Below are 19355 nucleotides of genomic sequence, written 5' to 3'. Positions count from 1 at the left end.
AGACTTAGAGGTACACTGGGAATTCATAGTAAAAAGCTTTTACAACTACTTCAAACTAGTCTATGAGGGAATCATAGACTATGAGTCTATGAGGGAATCATAGTCTATGAGTCTATGATTTCTCCCCCATTCCTCTTATTTGGAGAATCTCTCACAAACTGCATTGGAGTCATAAGGCAGACACATTGTGGTCTAATACATGGTAATCTGCGATAGGAGTTGTTAAAAAGAGGCCTATTAGCTGATTGAATTGGTACAGTATTTATCAAACTGGCACTGAAAAATTGGGTTGTATGTGTCGGCAGGTTCAAAGACATTGCCAGCACACTACTATTGCTGCAGCAAGTGGCTTTTACGGGACAACCTGGAACTAAGACTTGGCAACAACAACTTGCATTTATATAGCGCCCTTCATGTGGGGCAGTGTCCCGGAGTACTTGACAGTAGCAGAGTCTGACAACGAGCTGGGGCAGAGGGAGGGGGGAGTTTACTGTAAGCACGATGTAAAGGTAGGTCTTTAGGTGGGATTTGAAAGTGGGGAGGGAAGGGGCAAGGCGGAAGGATTGAGTGAGAGAGTTTCAGGGCGTAGAGGCTGAAGGCACAGCCACTGATGGTGGAATGAAGGGCACTGGAGACAAATAGGAGGCCCAGCCAGCCGAGCGGAGGCAGCGGGTGGTGGAGTGGGGGATAAGCAGGTCAGGTAGGTAAGGAGGTGCGAGAGAATGAAGTAATTTGAAAACAAGTGAGAGGATCTTGAAATCAATCCGTTCAGTGATTGGGAGTGAGTGGAGCCTGGTTAGGACTGTTGTGATGGGGGTACGGAGTTTGTGCGGGTGAGTATCCAGGCGGCGGAGTTTTGAATTAATTAGATTTTGTGTATGGCGAAGCTGGGGAGACTAGCGAGGAGGGCATTGGAATAGTCCAGCTGGGAAGTGACTAAGGCGTGAATGAGGGTTTCAGCTGCATCGGTTGTGAGGTACGGACAGAGTCAGGCAATGTGGCGGAGGTAGAAAAAGCGGTCCTAGTCAGGGAATGGATGTGGGGTAGATGGGAAAGCTGGAGATCGAACCTGATGCCTAAATTGGCAGAAGTTCAGTGAGTCTGAGGAAGAACCTGGGGAGGTTGAGGAGTTCAGACCCACAGGAGAGAAGACGTTGACGTGAGTCAAAGCGTATGGCTTCCGTTTTGCCAACATTCAGGTGCAGGAAATTTGTACTCATCCAGGCCTTGATGTCTGTCAAACAGGCTGACAGGACATCAGCATAGTGGAAATCGCAGCTGGAGGAGAAGAAGTAGATTTGGGTGTCATCCGTATACATGTGGAAGTTAACTCTATGTCTACAGATGACATCGCCGATCGGGAGCATGTAGATGAGGAAAAGAAGGGGGCAAAGATGGAGCTTTGGGGTACCTCATAGTATGAACAAGTATGAACAAAGAACATGTAATTACAACAACAACAACTTGCATTTATATAGTGCCCTTCACATGGGACTTCTCGGAGCGCTTAAAGTAGCCACAAAATGGATTACACCCTAAACTTTGACCTATATTTGCTTCAGGAATTTAGGGATTTTGCATTAGAAGTTATGATGGTCATCTTTTAGACCACAAATTTGATGGAGTTCCTAAGTGTATTATGTGGGAGGACAAAGAACACATTGTGCTTTTAATTGAGAGTCAAGCTGAATAAAACAGGTGACTGACTGGAAGGTTGTGTGGAAAATCAATTAGATCTGCAGTCAGTCTAGAGAGCTGTGAGCAGAGTCTGCCAGCAAACATAGCAGACCTGTACAGAGTTGGATTTAAGACTCTGTGATGCTATGTTGTGTTATTTTTGGAAGAACCATGGAGGGCTTATTAGTTTATAAGTTCATTTTGCTCTAAGTAAAGACGTTTTCAATAAAATATGTGTTGCAGTTGCATCAAAAGCCAATACCCTTATTGTTTATTGTAGGTTCAAGCTCCACATCGGGTCTTGAAATCACAGTCTAAACTGACGCTCCAATGCAGTGCTGGGGGTATGTTTCATTGTTGGAGGTGCTATCCTTCGGATGAGATGTTAAACCGAGATCCTGTTGGCTTGTTCAGGTGGGTGTTAAAGATCCCGTGGCATTATTCAAAAAGAGAAGGGAGTTTCTCCCAGTGTCCTGGCCAACAATCCTCCAAATAAAATCCTCCAAATAAAATAAAATTTAAAAAAATGTTTAGGTACAGAATCTCAAGTCTGTCACATTGCTCTGAGAATTATGGATTGTGGCACATTGTAGAAACAGGCAATTAGAGCCATCAAGTTGGTCCTGGAGTGAACAATTTATTATTGTTTTTTTTCTTGAGGGATTATAATCAGGCGTGTGGAGTAAGGCAACTTGCCCAATGTTTAGCCCTACCGGGAATTGAACCCAAATCTCTTGCTTGCGAGGCAAGTGCTCTAACCACTGAGCTACAGGACTCCAGCCAATCTCCTTTTCAAGTAATGTATGGAGCTTGCAAATGGCAGTGTCCTGTTTCTGCTCTGACCTCTGTCTGCGAACGGTGATGGGGATAATTCAGTTAAGGAGTGAGAAGAACAAGACAGAAGAACAAGGGACTTGTTTTTTCATGATGGATCATTGGATAATGAAATGCATTAAAACAAAATAAAGGCTGCAGATATTTTAATTCATTCAAGAAGGTTTTGATGCACTATGTTGTACAAAATGCAACTGTAATTTAACAGATCATTGGGATTAGAAATTGGTCAGATCCTTATTCTATGAGGAGCGATAGTTGTGATCCTTTGAATTCCATCTATTATGTTTGACTGATTATTTGTCACATTCGTGTGCTCCAAGCTGTCTTCTGAGATACTATTAACTTTTAGAAATCCTGTTCATTTTCTTTGTAACAATTTCTCATCTGGCTTTTGGTGGTTGGGATCATATATATAGAATTAATCTTGGATTTAACAAACAAGTATCCTATTTTCAAAGAGGTCTTGGAAATATCAATTACTACACTGGATGTCTTTTTCACCATTTCCCCCACCTGTGCAGAGTAAAAGACACAGAACGCATTTGCATAAACCCATCAGTTGAGTTCTACTGGTTCAAGATGTTGAATCTATTTAGTGCAAATGAGGTCTGAGGGGATGTCTTATTCTTCCATCTGCAAAATCACTGATCAGTCGGCAGAACTGTGTGTAATACGCTTGACAATCCAGTGCAAAAAGGCTGGCAATTGTTTCTCTGAAGAGTAATTGAAAGTCCACCTGTACAATTTAGGAGATTCACAACATTGTATTCAAATTGATAGAAGCATTCAATCCTTAAGAAGAGCTAGAGTCTCCAATAGAAGCTCGCTTTCAGCTCCTGTTACACTTCTCCCAGTTCCTCAACACAAGTTTTGAATTCTGTAGCTTTGGCTCTTGCCAGTTTAGTTGCCACACATTGGAGCCTAATCTGCGATATTCTCAACAAAATGGGAACTGCTAATTGTCACTTCTACTGTGGTGTGGGAAAAGGGATTAGGATGAGTGGAGGCTTATGAGAAACATAAACACTACCGAATGGCCTGTTTCCATGCTGTGCATGTACTATGTAACTGAAAAATGTCAAATGAGGATCTGATATGGTATCTGAGTAACAGAAATACTGAATAGCTTCTTTGTTCCTATATTCTCACATTCTTAGTAAATATAGAAAATTCTGTAATTATTGCTTGACTAATAAACATTCAAGAAAATTTGAATATCTAGAATATGCATGCTTTGATCCCTATATAATTTATATTGAGTATTGGTGAAGAAGTAGGGTTAAGCAACTTATCTTTAATCATATTTGAAGTGATTAAACTGCTAATCCCACTTTAAGTGTGTAATTCCATTAGTACCCTTAATCCATGTCTAAGTTAATTGTTTTCATATGCCACTTTGTAAAAAAAGTACTGTATAGATCTGAAGTACAGTTCATTAATAATTAATCCACAGTGTCTGTTACGTTAAAATATATAGAGGGACAATTGTTCTGAAAAGATTTATCATAGACATGGCACAATACAGAGGCCTGAGCAGAATCAAGATCACCATAATCCAGTTACAACATAGCCCCTGTCTCCAATTTAACTTTTTTTGTGTGATTATATTTCCCATATTATGTTTTCTATATAATGTGTACCATTCCGTTATTCCTTTACAATGGATATCATTGGCTAACAGCATTTAAGTATATTAAATATAAAAAAACTCTAAACCAGGCAAGCTCTGAGTTCCTTACTCAAAAATATAAATACAATAAGCTTGAATTTATTTCGAGTTACATTTTCTTTCATTAAAATACAGATAAACCATCTTATCTCCAATATCCTACTGACTTTCTCAAACCCTGTCTTTTATCTTTTAATGAATTTCAAACATTATTCATAAGTACATACTTCCACATTTTTGTAAGCTTCTCCCTCTGGCTGCAGGACTGAGGGGCTCAAACTGAGTGTGAGTATCACAGAGAAGGGATTTCAGCAAAGGCACTTGCAACATGGAGGTAAGTGCCTCCCAAACTTTAATTAATGTTTATAAATAGGCCTTGAATATTAAGAAGGCTTGCTGTGGGTATGAAATAGTCTCTACCCACTGAGGACTGTAATCTACATTGCTCTTTGGCCAGCAGCGCTGCAACACTTATAATCCAAATGATAACAATTTGCACATTGCAATTTATATTTTAGTTTCACCAACAAATATTGGAATAAATGCAATTATAAGGAGGAATAACACATAATGCAGTAAAGATTGTTGTGTTTCTATCCTGTTCCTTGTGCTAACAGCAACTTAGTGCATGGAATGGGTGTTAAGAAACACCGCAAAAATGTGTTCCGATTTACTTAAATGATGGAGGGTTTTCACTTGTTTTAGTTACCTGTAATCAGTGCATAGTTTGCATCCATTCCCCCTCAGAAAATTGACATACTGTGTTTGCTTTCCTGTTGTGGGTGGTTCTAACACTGTTGTAACACCAAATAAAAAGTATTAACTCAGGGATAAAAGATCCCGCTGGTTTAACACCCCTTACTCGGGTTTACAACCATGTTCCAACAGTTTACTTCAGGAAACTGACTATATCAAGATAGTTTCCTGTGTTTTTTTTTGTCTCACTGGGAAGCACCCGGGTTGAGAAATGTCATCAATTTTACCACAATGCTTACAACCCTGGGCAAAAAGTTGGAGCATTGAGAGAAAAATCATGCAAAGTCAAATGTTTGCACAATTGTTTATATCAAACTGGCCTCAGGTGGTTGCTATAGGTGGATGACGAATGTAAAGATCCACTCTTCAGTTTACCACCCCTTTCATTAAGATCACTATAGATGCTGCCTGATAAACTCAGCAGTAGTGTTCTGGTTTTATCTTTAGGACAGAACTATTCTCAGATCAAGATCTCTATTGACATTTTAACGTTAGCTAATTTGCAACATTACCTTGCAACTGGAATTGAGTTAAAACCTGACACCATGCTATTATTGCAAAAAGAAATAACTGGTGTTTTTGCAGTGGATGTTAACTCTGCAAAGGGTTTGGCTTCCAATGCGCATTTCAGTATTACAGTAGACTGGGTATTAGATTAGGAACTTTCAATGTGCCGAGTGCGGAAAACGAATAGCTTGGGACAATGTTATGTTTGGGTAAAGATAATGCTTGAAGATGTTTTCCTTGGATCAGAAATTTCACACAACGTGAGTGGCTTGCTACATGGGAATTCTCTGTTTGGATCAGAATTCCGCTTGGAGCGAGTACAATTTTATTACAAGTTGCTGTCTATATATATATATATAATGTGGCTACAGGTTACGGGTGTGTGCTGAGCCAAACGAGAAACCTGAAGTGGTTTAGATTGCCCCATTCAGGGCCGAGGCATCTGCTCCTTTCAAAATGCATTTATTACCTGGACTGAGAGATAACACATTATATAATATGATTTTTGATACATCACCTTCAATTTTTTCATGATAGGATGACAATAGCTATCTGTTCCAGCCACAACAACACATCTGTGGCTGGAATCAAAGCAACAAAAGCAATTAGTGTTTGTTTAAATTAATAATAATAATCCTTCCATTTCATATAGAGCCTGATTACATTGTTCATACGTCCCAAAGTGCTTCACAGAATATATTATAAAGTGGATTGACTTGCGTTATTTGTTATTTGTGGAGTCCTGTAGCTCAGTGGTTAGAGCACTCGCTTTACAAGCGAGAGACCTGAGTTCAATTCCAGGCAGGGCGAAACCTTGGGCAAGTTTCCTTACTCCACACGCCTAATAATAATCCCTCCAAAACCAAAAACAATAATAAATTGGTCATTTTCAATCTACGACTGTTTGTGGGACATTGCTGTGCGCAATTGGCTGCCGTGTTCGCCCACAAATATACAGTCAATTCACTTTACAGTGTGTTCTGTGAAGCGCTTTGGGACGTCCTCCTGACGTGAAAAGCACTATATCAAATGCAAGGATTATTATTATTATTATTTATGGGCGAAACGTGGGAGCCAATTGTGCTGAATAGTGTACCACAAACAGTCATGGATTTAGTGACCAATTTTTAAAGAGGTTTTGGAGGGATTATTATCCCGGAAATAATCCACCAATCAACTAACAACCAGGTTCCTACTTACTGCTATGTAAATAGAGGAGTGTGGAGTAAGGAAACTTGCTTAAGTTTTCGCCCTAACCAGGAATCGAACCCAGGAGGTCTTGCTTGCGAGGCGAGAGCGCCTAGCATTACTCTACAGAACTCCACCATATATTTCTTGCTTCTGGCACAGGTCAGACGTGAGAATTTAATTCTGGGGTTGATGTTTCTGATCTCTGAGCAGTGGCTTAAGTTTCTTCGGGGGAGTGGGAATGATTGGGTAGCTCTTCCAAAGAGCCGGCATACGATGGGCCCAAAGGCCTCCTTCTGTGCTGTAATATTCTATGATTCTAGGATGACCAGGCCGGTAAGTACAATGACCTGCATTTATATAGTGCCTCAGAGTCAGCATCTCGGAATGCTCGGAGTCCCAGAATAATTTTATAGCACAATATACAGGAAATAAATATTTCCATAACTATTAATCAAATGCTGTTTTATATTGGTAGCAGTTCAGGTATCAAGTTTGCAGTTCCGAATGTCTTCAAGAGTAGCACATACTGGTTTATCTACGTTTTTACTTTAAAATTTTTACTAATTGAACTTTTTAAAGATCAAAATACAACTTTTCTCAAGAACAACACTTTATTCAAAGCCAAGCCAGTGTCTTCCTGTATCAATATCTCAACGTATTCATAGTAAAGGCGAGACCTGTCTTTCCCCCCATCTCTCACCCCTCAATGCACACATCAACAGAGTTCATTAACCACACCCACACACACTGTCTAGACCTACACAGAGAGAATGCCATTTAAGTAAGATATTGGAATGTTCCCAATGTCTATGGAAGCATACTCCAGCATGAGGCAGTAGCTTCCCATGAGGAGGTATAATAAAAGAAAATTGGAGGACAACTACCCCTTCTTAGAAGAGAGATGGCAAATCCTCTTTTTCTCCACAACCTTACTGAGCTGGAAGTTGCTCAAGTTCTGCATTCTGCAAACATTCTGGTGGCCCTGGCTAGCCTTTAAACTTCCTTGTATTGTAGAACTTAGAAAACCACCTCCTGCATTATAGTAGACCAAACAACAGATGGTCATTTGGGATGACTCTATATCCCAGAGGCTAAATCAGACCTCCTTTGATGAATATCCAATCTGGACTCTAATTCTCTATAATCCTCTCTCCCTCCTCCTCCACTGCTGTTTCTGCAGATGGATGCCTCAAAGGGTGTTTGTGATAATTTATTTTGGTGCTCTACCTTTCAAGCCTGGTTTCAACAAAAGATTAAGCTTCATGTCAGCCACCTAGAAGTTCTTTTAAACCTCTTTCACCAACCTGGAGTCCTGTCAGCCAACAGGCAAGTACCAGAAAACCAAGAATGTAAGGGCAACTTGAGATGTGTTCAAATATTTCAATTAGCCACCCAGATCCTAGAGTGGATACGAATTCATCACTGAGCTAACTTAGCAAACTTCTGCTGTAGGTATCAGAGCCTCGTATTCTGATCCAATGGCTCTGGTGCTCATTATTCTAATCCAATGTCTCTTTAGTGAAATGACAGTAAGGTCAAGGTTCATCTCATGTCACCACCTTACCCATCTGTCCCATGTATCAGAATGCCATTATGACGACCTAGATGACAAAAACCCTTCGCTTTTTACTTCCCACATTTCTCGTCAATCAGGTGTTACTAACCAATGTCACAAGGCAGCCGCACACAGAGCTTACTCCTATTACTGTATGGCCATCTGGTTTGAATTTACTCCATTCTATCTGGACACATCTCCACACCAGAATATAAATGTGTTATTGTTCGGGGATAACTCTGATCTTGTTTCGTTCCTCAGGGAAATCTTCTTTCAATTAGGATCTTTAGAGTCTTGTGTGCTCTCCCGCCTGGAAAGCGTACACCAATGGATTATATGATAGGAACTATAGGGAGTTTACTTATTGGGTTAGTTCCCAACTTTTTCTCCCTTTCTGTAAATTTTCATTCTACTAGATTTTCATAAAGTATCCATCATTAAATCCAAATGTCTTAATCCTAACCTTACGCTTTCCTTAAGTGAAGGACTGCCCTGTCTTGTAGATCATTTTCATAGCCTCCTGTACATCATAATCTGCCCACACTAAATATGACAGTTTATGGGACGAACAGACTGTTCTTTATACTTGATCTTATTGATAAGTCCTCTAGTTTATTTAGAGATTTATTTTATTAATTTTGCCACGGACAGCAGTGTGTTTTTCATTTTGACAGCCTCAATAGTTTTAATGTGGAGATATGATTAAGACTTCCTTTTGAAACCTGAAAGGGTGAATTGTGCTCCAGTCATATAGTCCAGAAAGACCATTGGTCTTAATTCTTGTCTTCAGTGAGTTAGCATACCTCAGCCCTGGTGATGATGGGAGTGCTACAACACACTGTCTGGACTCAGAAACAGTTTGACCCTCACTGTCTGGACTCAGACACAGTTTGACATTCATTGTCTAGACTCAGACACAGTTTGATACTCACTGTCTAGACTCAGACACAGTTTGACACTCACTGTCTAAACTCAGACACAGTTTGACACTCACTGTCTGGACTCAGACACAGTTTGACACTCACTGTCTGGACTCAGACATAGTTTGACATTCCCTGTCTGGACTCAGACACAGTTTGACACTCACTGTCTAGACTCAGACATAGTTTGACCTCTGTCATGTGTTGGTGTTACATGATTCACGAATGATTTCTACTGTGAAATTCCAGCATCCATGTGGAGAATGATATTCCATGTTCTCTCTAAGGTTAGTGCCCTTGCACATTTTCATTGTCTCCTTCCCAGCTCGCCATCTTTCAGATTTATTTCTGGAGAATTGAGGGGTTTAAGTTGAAGCAGACTGCTTCGTACACAAAATAGACAGATGTTACAGGCAACATATTTTAGAGAAATTCACCAAGCGTTGGATTGTTCACCCGCTAATAGGTAACGTGAGATGGGATTAGACCTTGTGAGACAGGTTAGTCTCACCTCACTGATGATGTGTTGCTGCAATAGTAATCTTCTAACCACATATTGTAGCCACCATCTTTATCTGATATGTTTACAGCAGGCAAAAGGTTGATAATCAATGCCTCAAACTCTTAGAGTAATGGAAACCATGAGGAAATAGTCAAACATTAGGAAGATTAATTCTTTGAGGGACAAAACCATGGCGACAAGTAAAAATTCAATCAAGCAGGCTTGGTTCTTTAGCCCAGATTCAAATTGACCCCCTGACCTCCACATTGACATCGCACAGCACACGTTTCTAAAGTATGTCCACGTATGAAGTCAGTAACATTTCCAGATCTCATTTTCTAAAGGTGGAACTGTGCCTCGCACTTCAGATCTAGAATTACAATTCATAAAATACCAGTAAAAGCACAACCAGGTACATTAATGGGTTTTTAGATTGATGCATTAGTTTGGTCTTTCAGACTGTTGGTTTCATGATTAAAAAAAGAGTATGTTACTGCTTGTCTGCCTTTTACATCTGTGGCACCTCATACCACCCATGGCTTGAATAAAGCTCCTGACACTGCCGAGCCAGCGCTAGCTTGTAATCTCTACAAACTGATTGACAGCTCACATTTCCAGTGTGCATTTATATGAGCTCAAAATGCAAACCTAATCTGGGTTACATGTGAACCAGTGCATGACAGGCCTTCCATCTGGGTTAACATACATTTATTATTTAGCATTGAATATTTTCCTTATTGAACACAAATATAAATAATTCCCTCTATGTCTAGTGGTATAGTTTGAGCTTTTCACTAACTGGCTGATATATAGCGAGGATTGATTGAACAGAATTCACGTTTCTTTTCTTTTTGCATACAGATGGTATCTATACTCCGAGATGGCTGCCAGAGAATGAAATGAATTGACTGAGTAGGTTTGCATCAGTGAGTTTTGATTCGGGCTTTTAGCCTCCTTCCATTGCATTGTTTCAGCACATACTCACTCTTTACAAAGTGTCTGGCTTCAGAAAAGTCCTGCCAAAGGAACACAAAGGCAAAGTTGTATGCCAATGAGCGCTGCTGAAAAGCCAGGCTGAATAGTGCAATGGATGCAATATGCAAGCAATCGCATGGACAGAAGCCCCATTCTTTCTTGAGTACTGGTGGTGTGTGCACAGTGCAGCCCAGCCTACAGACAGAATAAAAGGCCCCTGGGAAGAGGGTGACCAGCATAGCCTTTGGGGAAAGCTGAAGACTAACTCGGCTGCAGCCAAGGATTATGGACATGGAATTTAACAAAGTTCTGAGAGTGAAGAGTTTTGCAAACGCACGCTGTTTTAACAACAGTTACCGAGAGCCTGCCAACAATATCTTTTAAAAAAATATCAAGTACAAATAAGCAGATAAGCATCTGCATCTCAGTGGCCCATTTTTGTCCCTCTTAATGAAAATGATTCCTTATCGTTTCTCACTGCAGTGTTAAGCGTCTCTTGTTCGGGGGTATTTGCCATCTGCCATAGGCTTGTGTTTTGCATATCAATAAAAAAATTAATAAAATAATTCAAAACATGTCCAGCACACTGCTTTAGAAGGGCCATTGTTGGGAGAAGAACAGTCGTGCCTTATCACTAGCGTTAAACAGCCATTCATCTTTCTAAAAGGGCAATTATTTGGAATCCATTAAATCAGAATTTATAATATCAATGCATACTGAATTTTAAATAGAAAACTGTGTTTAAATGAAGCAATACATTAGTGTAAGTCATTAGAGCACTGAAAATACACGGCTTATTCATTTTTCAAACCCTTTTCCCCTTCTATATTGCCAGGGAAATGAGAAGTTTAAGAATTACTTGATGGGAAAAGCATGGACTGGTGGGTGTTGTCGATAACAATGTTCAGAGCTTTTTATTATGCTGCTACAGGGAGCAAAGAGTAGACAGAAGGCTGCCACAAATAAGAGGAGTACAGATCTATTTACTATTGTAACTGTGTGAAAGAAAATCAAGTTTATCATAAAATATTTAACATTCTGGATTAGCGTGTTTGTTTTTGGTGTGTAAATCCCCTGCAAAAAGAGCAGATGCAGCTTGAATGGTAATACGCTGACAATAGGTATAGAGTTCTAGGCTCACCACTCCTCTTGGCATACCTTTATTCTTTATCCCCTGTCATTTTGTTCTTTGACACTGGTGCCTTATCATACTTATTGAGTTCAAGAGGCATTGTACTCCAGCACCAGACCACGAGGTGATGGGTGGCCACAGACCATACCTACAGACACCCCAATGCAGTAGATAAAAATAAAGGATATTTATTGGTATAGGGTGTGTGGAGAGAGGCAAATAAATTAGACTTGGATTTCAGGGTGTATGTACATTCATGGTTACGTTTACAATTGGCTTCCCATTATCCTATCTGCAAAATAACATACGAATCACATGGTAAATTGCTGCAAAATATAATGTTTTTTTTTGCTTGTCACACAATGTGAAAGCAATGAATAAATAGTGCTTTTTTTCTACTGCTTTTTGATTCTAAGTATCGTAAAAGTGCTGCACAAGTAATTACTGTTAAGCACTCCAAGAAGCTATCCTGCGTGAAGGGCTTATATGACTTCAAGTTGTTGTTGTTGTCAAGTGTATTGACCATTTCTGTAGAGAAACACAGCAGCAACAACAACTTGCATTTATACAGAGCATTGAATTTATATTTATATACATTTATATATCAAGCAGGATAACATCTTATCACAGTTGAGTGCCGAACCGAAATATGGGAGTATTTGTGCACAACAAGGTTCCATAAACAGCCATGAGATGAACGACACCAGGAGAAACTCTTTCTCTTTTTAATTAGTGTCATGGAATGTCCACTTTTGAACGAATAGATGGGACCTCAGTTTAGCGTCTCACCTGAAAGACAGCACCTTGAAAAATATCATATGGGCTTGAACCCCCAAACTAAAGGTGGAGTGCGACCAATCAAGTCAGACTGCCAAATGAAAAGATTGCAACAGTAAGGACAATGGAGATAAATAATAATAATCATAATAATAATATTTATCCTAATAATAATAATAAACCTTGCATTAGATACAACGCCTTATCACCTCGGAAAAGCAATTCGTAAATCGACTAACAACTGGATTCCTATTTACTGTTAGGTAAACAGAGGTGTGTGGAGTAAGGAAACTTGTCTAAGGTTTTGCCCTGCCCGGAAATCGAACCCAGGCCCTCTCGTTTGCAAGGCGAGTGTTCTAACCACTGAGCTACGGAACTCCACAATATCAAAAATGAGGTAGTATTACAGTATACGCAAGGTACACGATGAATAAGCAACTGGCCTGATCATTCACAAACATCACTAGGGGCTCCAGCTACTCATCCTAAATTCTATTTAAGAATACACAAGGTAAGTAACAAAAACATTCATTTCAACCGGGCGCTAAATTTATTAGAGTGCTTCCAATGACATCTTTCTGCAACTTTTTCCCTGCAGTGTTGCCTCTACTAAGGGTTGAAATAATTTTGTACAAAATTTGTGATATAACATATTGGCTATTCGGTACATGTTGGCGCTCTTGTATCTGGGTCCGTGGGTGTAAGTGCATGTCCCACATCAGGACTTTGAGCTCATAGTTCAGGCCGACATTCCAGTGCAGGCCCTCAGATGAGATGTTAAAAGTTCCTGTCTGCCTGTGCAGGTGGATGGTAAAGATACCATGGCACTATTTATAAAGAGAAGGGATATTTTTCTGGCCCACAACAAACTTACAGATAAAATTGATCATTCATTTCATGGCTGTTTGTGGGACATTGCTGTGCATAAAATTCGCTGAAGCATTCACCTACAAATACACAAACACTACACTTTACAGTGTGTGTTGTGAAGTGCATTGAGATGTCCCCATGACATGAAAAGTGCTATACCAAATTATTCTGATTATTATTTTAGAGGGAGGAAGGCTTGCAAGATGTGTAAAAGGATACAAAGCAAAACTTTGAAATAATTCTTTTGTTCAAAAAAATTGAAATGTTTCTTAATCTGAATTGGTCTGTCACGGGCCAAATTTGGGCTTTTTGAAAGCAATCTGTATCTGATCATCTTGATCAGCAATTTGGGTTCAAGTCACATCCTGCTGCCTGGTGCACAGTGTGAGGACCGGACTGTGCTCTTCTGATCAGTTCTTAGTCAGACTGATGGTTATGGACAATGGCTGGTCGGACAAAGGATCTTTACCACCTACTGGTCAATGCACAGAGCAGAATACATTCTCAGTATTGCAAATAACCCCACAGTTTACTTGCCTGCACACTTGTCAGAGTTTCAGCAGTGAATGCAGCTCAGAAGAATTATGGTGGCTGGCCAGTATGCTGAATTAGAAAAATACTGACCTTTCACCCTCAGGACCTTGGTTTGAATTAAATACAGACATAGGGGGATTAAGATCCTTTTTTTGACTGGGCCACTAGAGCAATGAATTCTGGCAGCCTCAGTCCAGGTTCCTGCAGATGTAACTTCTGTGGTTCTTGTGAGCTATTAGACTTGATGTCACTCAGTGGTAAAACACTAGTGCCCATTGTTCATCCCGTCTGTATAATTTCAATTAATCACCCTCCAAGACAGATAAAACCGCTGTAAATGTCACTCAGGGGGATTAACTCAAAAGGATGACATGTCCAGAATCAGGAACGCATCGTGTGTGAATAGTGAATGCTAACCCACATCCCAGTAATTTGTGGTACAGCGTTCCCCACATTGTCCCATTTTAAGCCATGTCTTTCAAACTTTGTATTGATTACAATGCCCTTAGGTTAGTTTTAACATTTCCAGTTCCAGTCATGGGCAGATCATAATATTCTACATAGGAAAGTTGTGATCCATGTTATGAACTCTGGGTCTAATTTACAGTATTTCTCAATGAGATTCCTTAATACTGAATTCCATTAGAATTCCAATTCCCACAGGAATGCCACTCCAGAAATAGACCATGTGAAGTATTCCCAATTACCCGAAGAAATCCCCATTTACATTACTCGGATTCCTTATTCGTGAATCTTATTAAGAAATAATTTAAATTAAATTCTATCGCCTTTCTATTCTCTATATCTGATTCAGCTTTAACTTTAGCTGCCATTGTTACCCTACTGACATGCATTAGATATAGGTCGAGCCTGATGTGCTTGTTACTCTAACACTGGCATGCAGTAGGTGCCTCCTTTAGACACATTGGTCTAAACTGCACAAAGTCTAGCAAATAAACAGGATCCAATTAGTCCAATTTAAAGAGAAAACATTGGAATTCATCTCTTAAAATGTTCCTTTCCAACCATCTGACAAAGCGTTGGTCAACAGAAACTGCATAGCATATTTTGTGAAAGTGCAAAAACGAGTCTCTTGGTGTCAAGTGGATTTAACCCTTTGGAAGCATCAGAAATAAGTTGAGTTCAGATTCCATAGGCCTGTCCCTATTGTCTATTCCTCCGAGCTGCATCCCTCTCCTAGTCCTCTGGCCACCTGTCTTCTCTAGTTTGTTCTGCTTTTCTTGACTTCTTGACCTTCACTGGCCCATCTCGATCCTATAAATCATCATGACTTGTATATAAATCTGTAATGTAACAGTTGATGCCAATCGTATTCCCTCAAGTCGCTGTTTATTTTTTCTCTCTCCAGAGAACCTGCCTCAATTTTATAAATTGATTATTTTCAAAAGACTCATACCAGATGCCTCGGGTGCGCAACGGAATGCCATCAAGCAGAAAGTGATGGTATGGGCACTTCTGCATTGGAGGCAGCAGTGATGGAAGATTTGTTTTACTACCAGTTCAATGACTCCCAGCCACATAAAGCTCAGTGCAATAAAGCGACACCACAATGCTGTGTTAAGGCCTTCACTTATTAAATGGGTCAAGTGTCATCCATTGAAGCTACCGTTTCATGTAGTTCTGTGCCTGTTATCAATTAAGTTTTATGATACGTAGAGGCCCCACTGTGGCTCAATGGAAAAGATCATTGCATATTTGTCTTTTAACTGTAAAAACATTTGAAAATGAGTTCAAATACATTATACAAGACAACACATTCTAAAATAATGGTTAAAATGTATTTACTCTTCTAAGTAAAGCCTGGAGGTGAAGGTAAAGCTCCGAGGTGAAGTTACATTGTACTGAGGCACCATGTTTTAACACCTGAAGAGTTCACAGTTCTGATTTCTGTTAACTGAGGTGATGGGGGGTGGGGGCAGTGGAGCATTTCTTTCACCACTTATGTTATGCAAAAATAAAAAGTGAACGTTATTATTTGGACAAACTGCTATTACAGACCGAACTGTCAAGTGAAATCGGCTGGCAAATGTATTATTGTGACATACCGTGTTCTTTGGGAGCTCAGTTTACCATTTGCTGTTATTTCAAAGCTTCTTTTACTCAAAGGCAAGCTGGTGCTTAATTATAGCCTTTTTTATTGGACTGTGACTGTTCAGGCAAACAAATCCCTTCCCTCCTCCTGCTCCATTCTCATGAGATGGCTGAGGCAGAGCTTCTGTTGCATATTAGATACAGAGTGACCACTGACACCTGCAGAATTAAACACAGCTATGGAGCACATGTGGCGTGGTCCCAAACGAGATCATAAATCAAGTTAATCCTTCCAGGATTACATTTTGTCTGAAATAAAAACATGATGAATTTGATCGCAAAACCATAAAGGTTGGTCTGCTGAAGGAAGGACCAATTTTAGTGTCATCTTAAGGTGGTGAGCAGTGCTATAATATAAGAGTATATATCAATGAGACATAGCAATGAGAGATGTCATTTCAATTGTCAGGTGGAAGGTTGCTGTGAGTTTTTCTTATGAACATCCCGATGGCTTTTGGAAGTCTAATGACTGTACGTATGTCAAATACTATGTATAATGTGTACACTTAAGGGATTTAATGAGAGGCAGGGACTTTGATGAAGCAATGGAATGATCATTTTTCTTAATTGCATCCCCGTTTGAACCTCTAAATGAAGCCATTACTGGATCCAAGCTGTCTAAATTACACACACAATTAGAATCATTTCCAATGCAGGGTTCGTTCACTGAATAATAAACGGCTCCTGCTCTTATATTGTAATGTTCCAGTGACTGAATAATCATTGCTTCTTGTGTGATATGCAGAAAGACGCCAGGCTGAATTGCCCCAAACTAGGCAGACTTTGAGAATCAAAATTTCAGTCCAAATGCAATGGGGTTTAAAACGGGACAATTTTAAATGAGTTTTGTTAATTTAGGAATCCTGGTTTAAATCATTGTACTTTAGATCCTAATATAACTAAATATACAGAATGACAAGTTTATATTCATATACTGCATATACAACTTGTTACTAAATAAGCCTGCAGAATTTATCATAAGTGTGAATTCAATTAGATTTTCTCCCAGATCCTGAAGGATATAGATAAGTTAGACTCCAATAGTATATTTGATACAGAGCTCAAACTTACACTTAGTGCATAAAAAATTGTGATTCTCTTGCTATGTCTTTATAATAATAATCTTTGCATTTGGCATAGCGCCTTCACGGGATATATTGTAAAGTGGAGTGACTGTGCACATTTTTTGTGGGTGGATGTAGCCACCAATTTGTGCACAGCATTGTTCCACAAACAATCATGGAGTGAATGACCAATTTTTTTATGTTGGGGGATTGTATACCTATTGTGGGACATCCTCCAGACGTGAAAGGCACTTTACAAATGCAATTTGTTGTTGTCGTAGACCAGGACACCAGGAGAAATTCCCTCCTCATTTCGCTTAGTGCTTTGGGATCTTTAATATCCACCTAAACATGCAGATGAAACCTTGGTTTAACATTTTATCTGAATGATGGCACCTCAAACAATACAGCTCACCTCAGCCCCAGTCAGTTTAGACTGAGTTCCAAATCCCAAGAAATCTATTATGAGGACCCCATTATAAAGAAGTAGTGAAAAGGTTGTTTTTCTTGTTAACCATATAAGTTAACTCATTACTCCATGGTCCCAGCTCAGGAGGGAGAAGGTGAACAGACTGTTTAGATTTAATTCCTTTACCCAGAAGATAGTGAATACATGGCAGATTGTCTAGGGGTGGAGGCAGAAAGTGCAGTTTCAAGAGGGAATGACATCTGTTTATGCTGGAGGTTTTGGGAATAAGAATGATGGAGAGGAATCATGTTTCAAAAATGTGACTAGACAGACGGACTGTAATGGTCTTTTCCAGGCTACACACAGTTATTTGCATGATTTAAGAAATTCCTAATACAATCATCCATATGAGCCAATTCAGAAGAATAAGAAATTATCTTAAGAGGAGAATGATCTCCATAGAGGAACAATGGGTCTAATAGCTTGAGTCACAAATCGCAAATCGTGCTCGTGACCATAAATTCATTAATCCAACCAGACCTCCAGTAAGGAGGAATAGATCATGTCAGAATGGACTTCTTACAAGTCAGTGTGATACACTTTCAGTTACCATACCATCAGAACCCATTTTCTCTACATGACATTAGGGGCAAAACACTGCATATGAGACTCCATTAACATTTCATCTGAAGGACGACACCTCCACCAATGCAGCACATCCCCAGCACTGCATGCAGAGTAACAGACTGCTCAAAAGACAGATCTGAAGACCCATTGGGATTGACAAAAATTCTCAGTGGTACACATACTATATAAGTGAGTTGAGAACTGCTAATCTATCAGGTATTTAGTGGATTCAGCATTTGTAGTCATTTAAATAAATCTTCAGCCACATCAACAGATATTTACCTGGCTGCCTGTATTAAATCCTATTGTTAAAATATAACATAATGTTCTGAATTTTAAAATATTTGCCTTGATAGTACACTCTTCAGTGTTTGGAATCTGTAGTACATCGTAATGTGCGTCAGGGTGTAATATATGGGCAGGACCCCTTATGCTGAACCTGCTTTTAAATTCCACTAGAATACATTGCTTCAATGCATATGATAGAAGGATCCTGGAATGATATTTAATGATTACGATGGGAAATACTACAAGTCAGTATTTTGTCATTCTGCTCCCCCACTACCATACCCCCTGCTCCCGCTTCCCCACCACTTTTTGAATGACAAAGAGGGAGAGAAAGAAGGGCAGAGGAACAAATGTGCCTCAATTCCATCACAGAGATCTTTGATTTCAATGTATTTTCTTAATGTTCTTGGAATAACAAATGCTCTGGATTATTTAGAAGAAAGCCATAGAAATGTACAGGCCAGAAGAAAGCCATTTGGTCCATCATGTCTGTATGAATTCATTTTCCCCGTACCCCTACGAATTACCTATATTTAGAAGTGAACTATAGAATGATTTTGTGACTCAGGAAAGTGGCTTTAGTAACCTTCACAGAAATTGTGTTGGGTAGAAATAATGAATGGAGTGCAAACTATGATCTTCATTTGCAATCTTGCTTTCACTCTTCTATTGATTTAGAAAGCTCATTTAATGGAAGGCATCATTTTGTGTTCAGTCCCAGCCTTATATGCACATGGGATGCTGTTAAAATGCTTTTTGAGGCACGGTGATCATATTAATTACTAATGGAAACTTGTTAAATGATCCAATACATAGTGAAGACGATACTCAGTTGGATCAAGTATCCAAATAACCCAGGACTGCTAGTTGAACTGATTCCCTTCTCAAAAGCAAACTGTGCTAAAGTTTAACGTTATCCAATAGGTTCCTACCAATTCCTATTTAACAACAAC

General features: G+C 39.5%; 1 non-coding gene across 1 annotated transcript; it reads left to right on the top strand.

The window, feature by feature from the left end:
* The first annotated feature begins 6184 nt into the window (after positions 1-6184).
* trnav-uac lies at positions 6185-6256 on the top strand. The gene has a single exon. It is a non-coding gene; the product is annotated as a tRNA-Val (tRNA).
* Positions 6257-19355: the final 13099 nt, after the last annotated feature.

Source organism: Callorhinchus milii, unplaced genomic scaffold (assembly GCF_018977255.1).
Source record: "Callorhinchus milii isolate IMCB2004 unplaced genomic scaffold, IMCB_Cmil_1.0 Scaffold2, whole genome shotgun sequence".
Taxonomy (NCBI): Eukaryota; Metazoa; Chordata; class Chondrichthyes; order Chimaeriformes; family Callorhinchidae; genus Callorhinchus; species Callorhinchus milii.
This window is presented reverse-complemented; position numbering and strand designations above follow the sequence as displayed.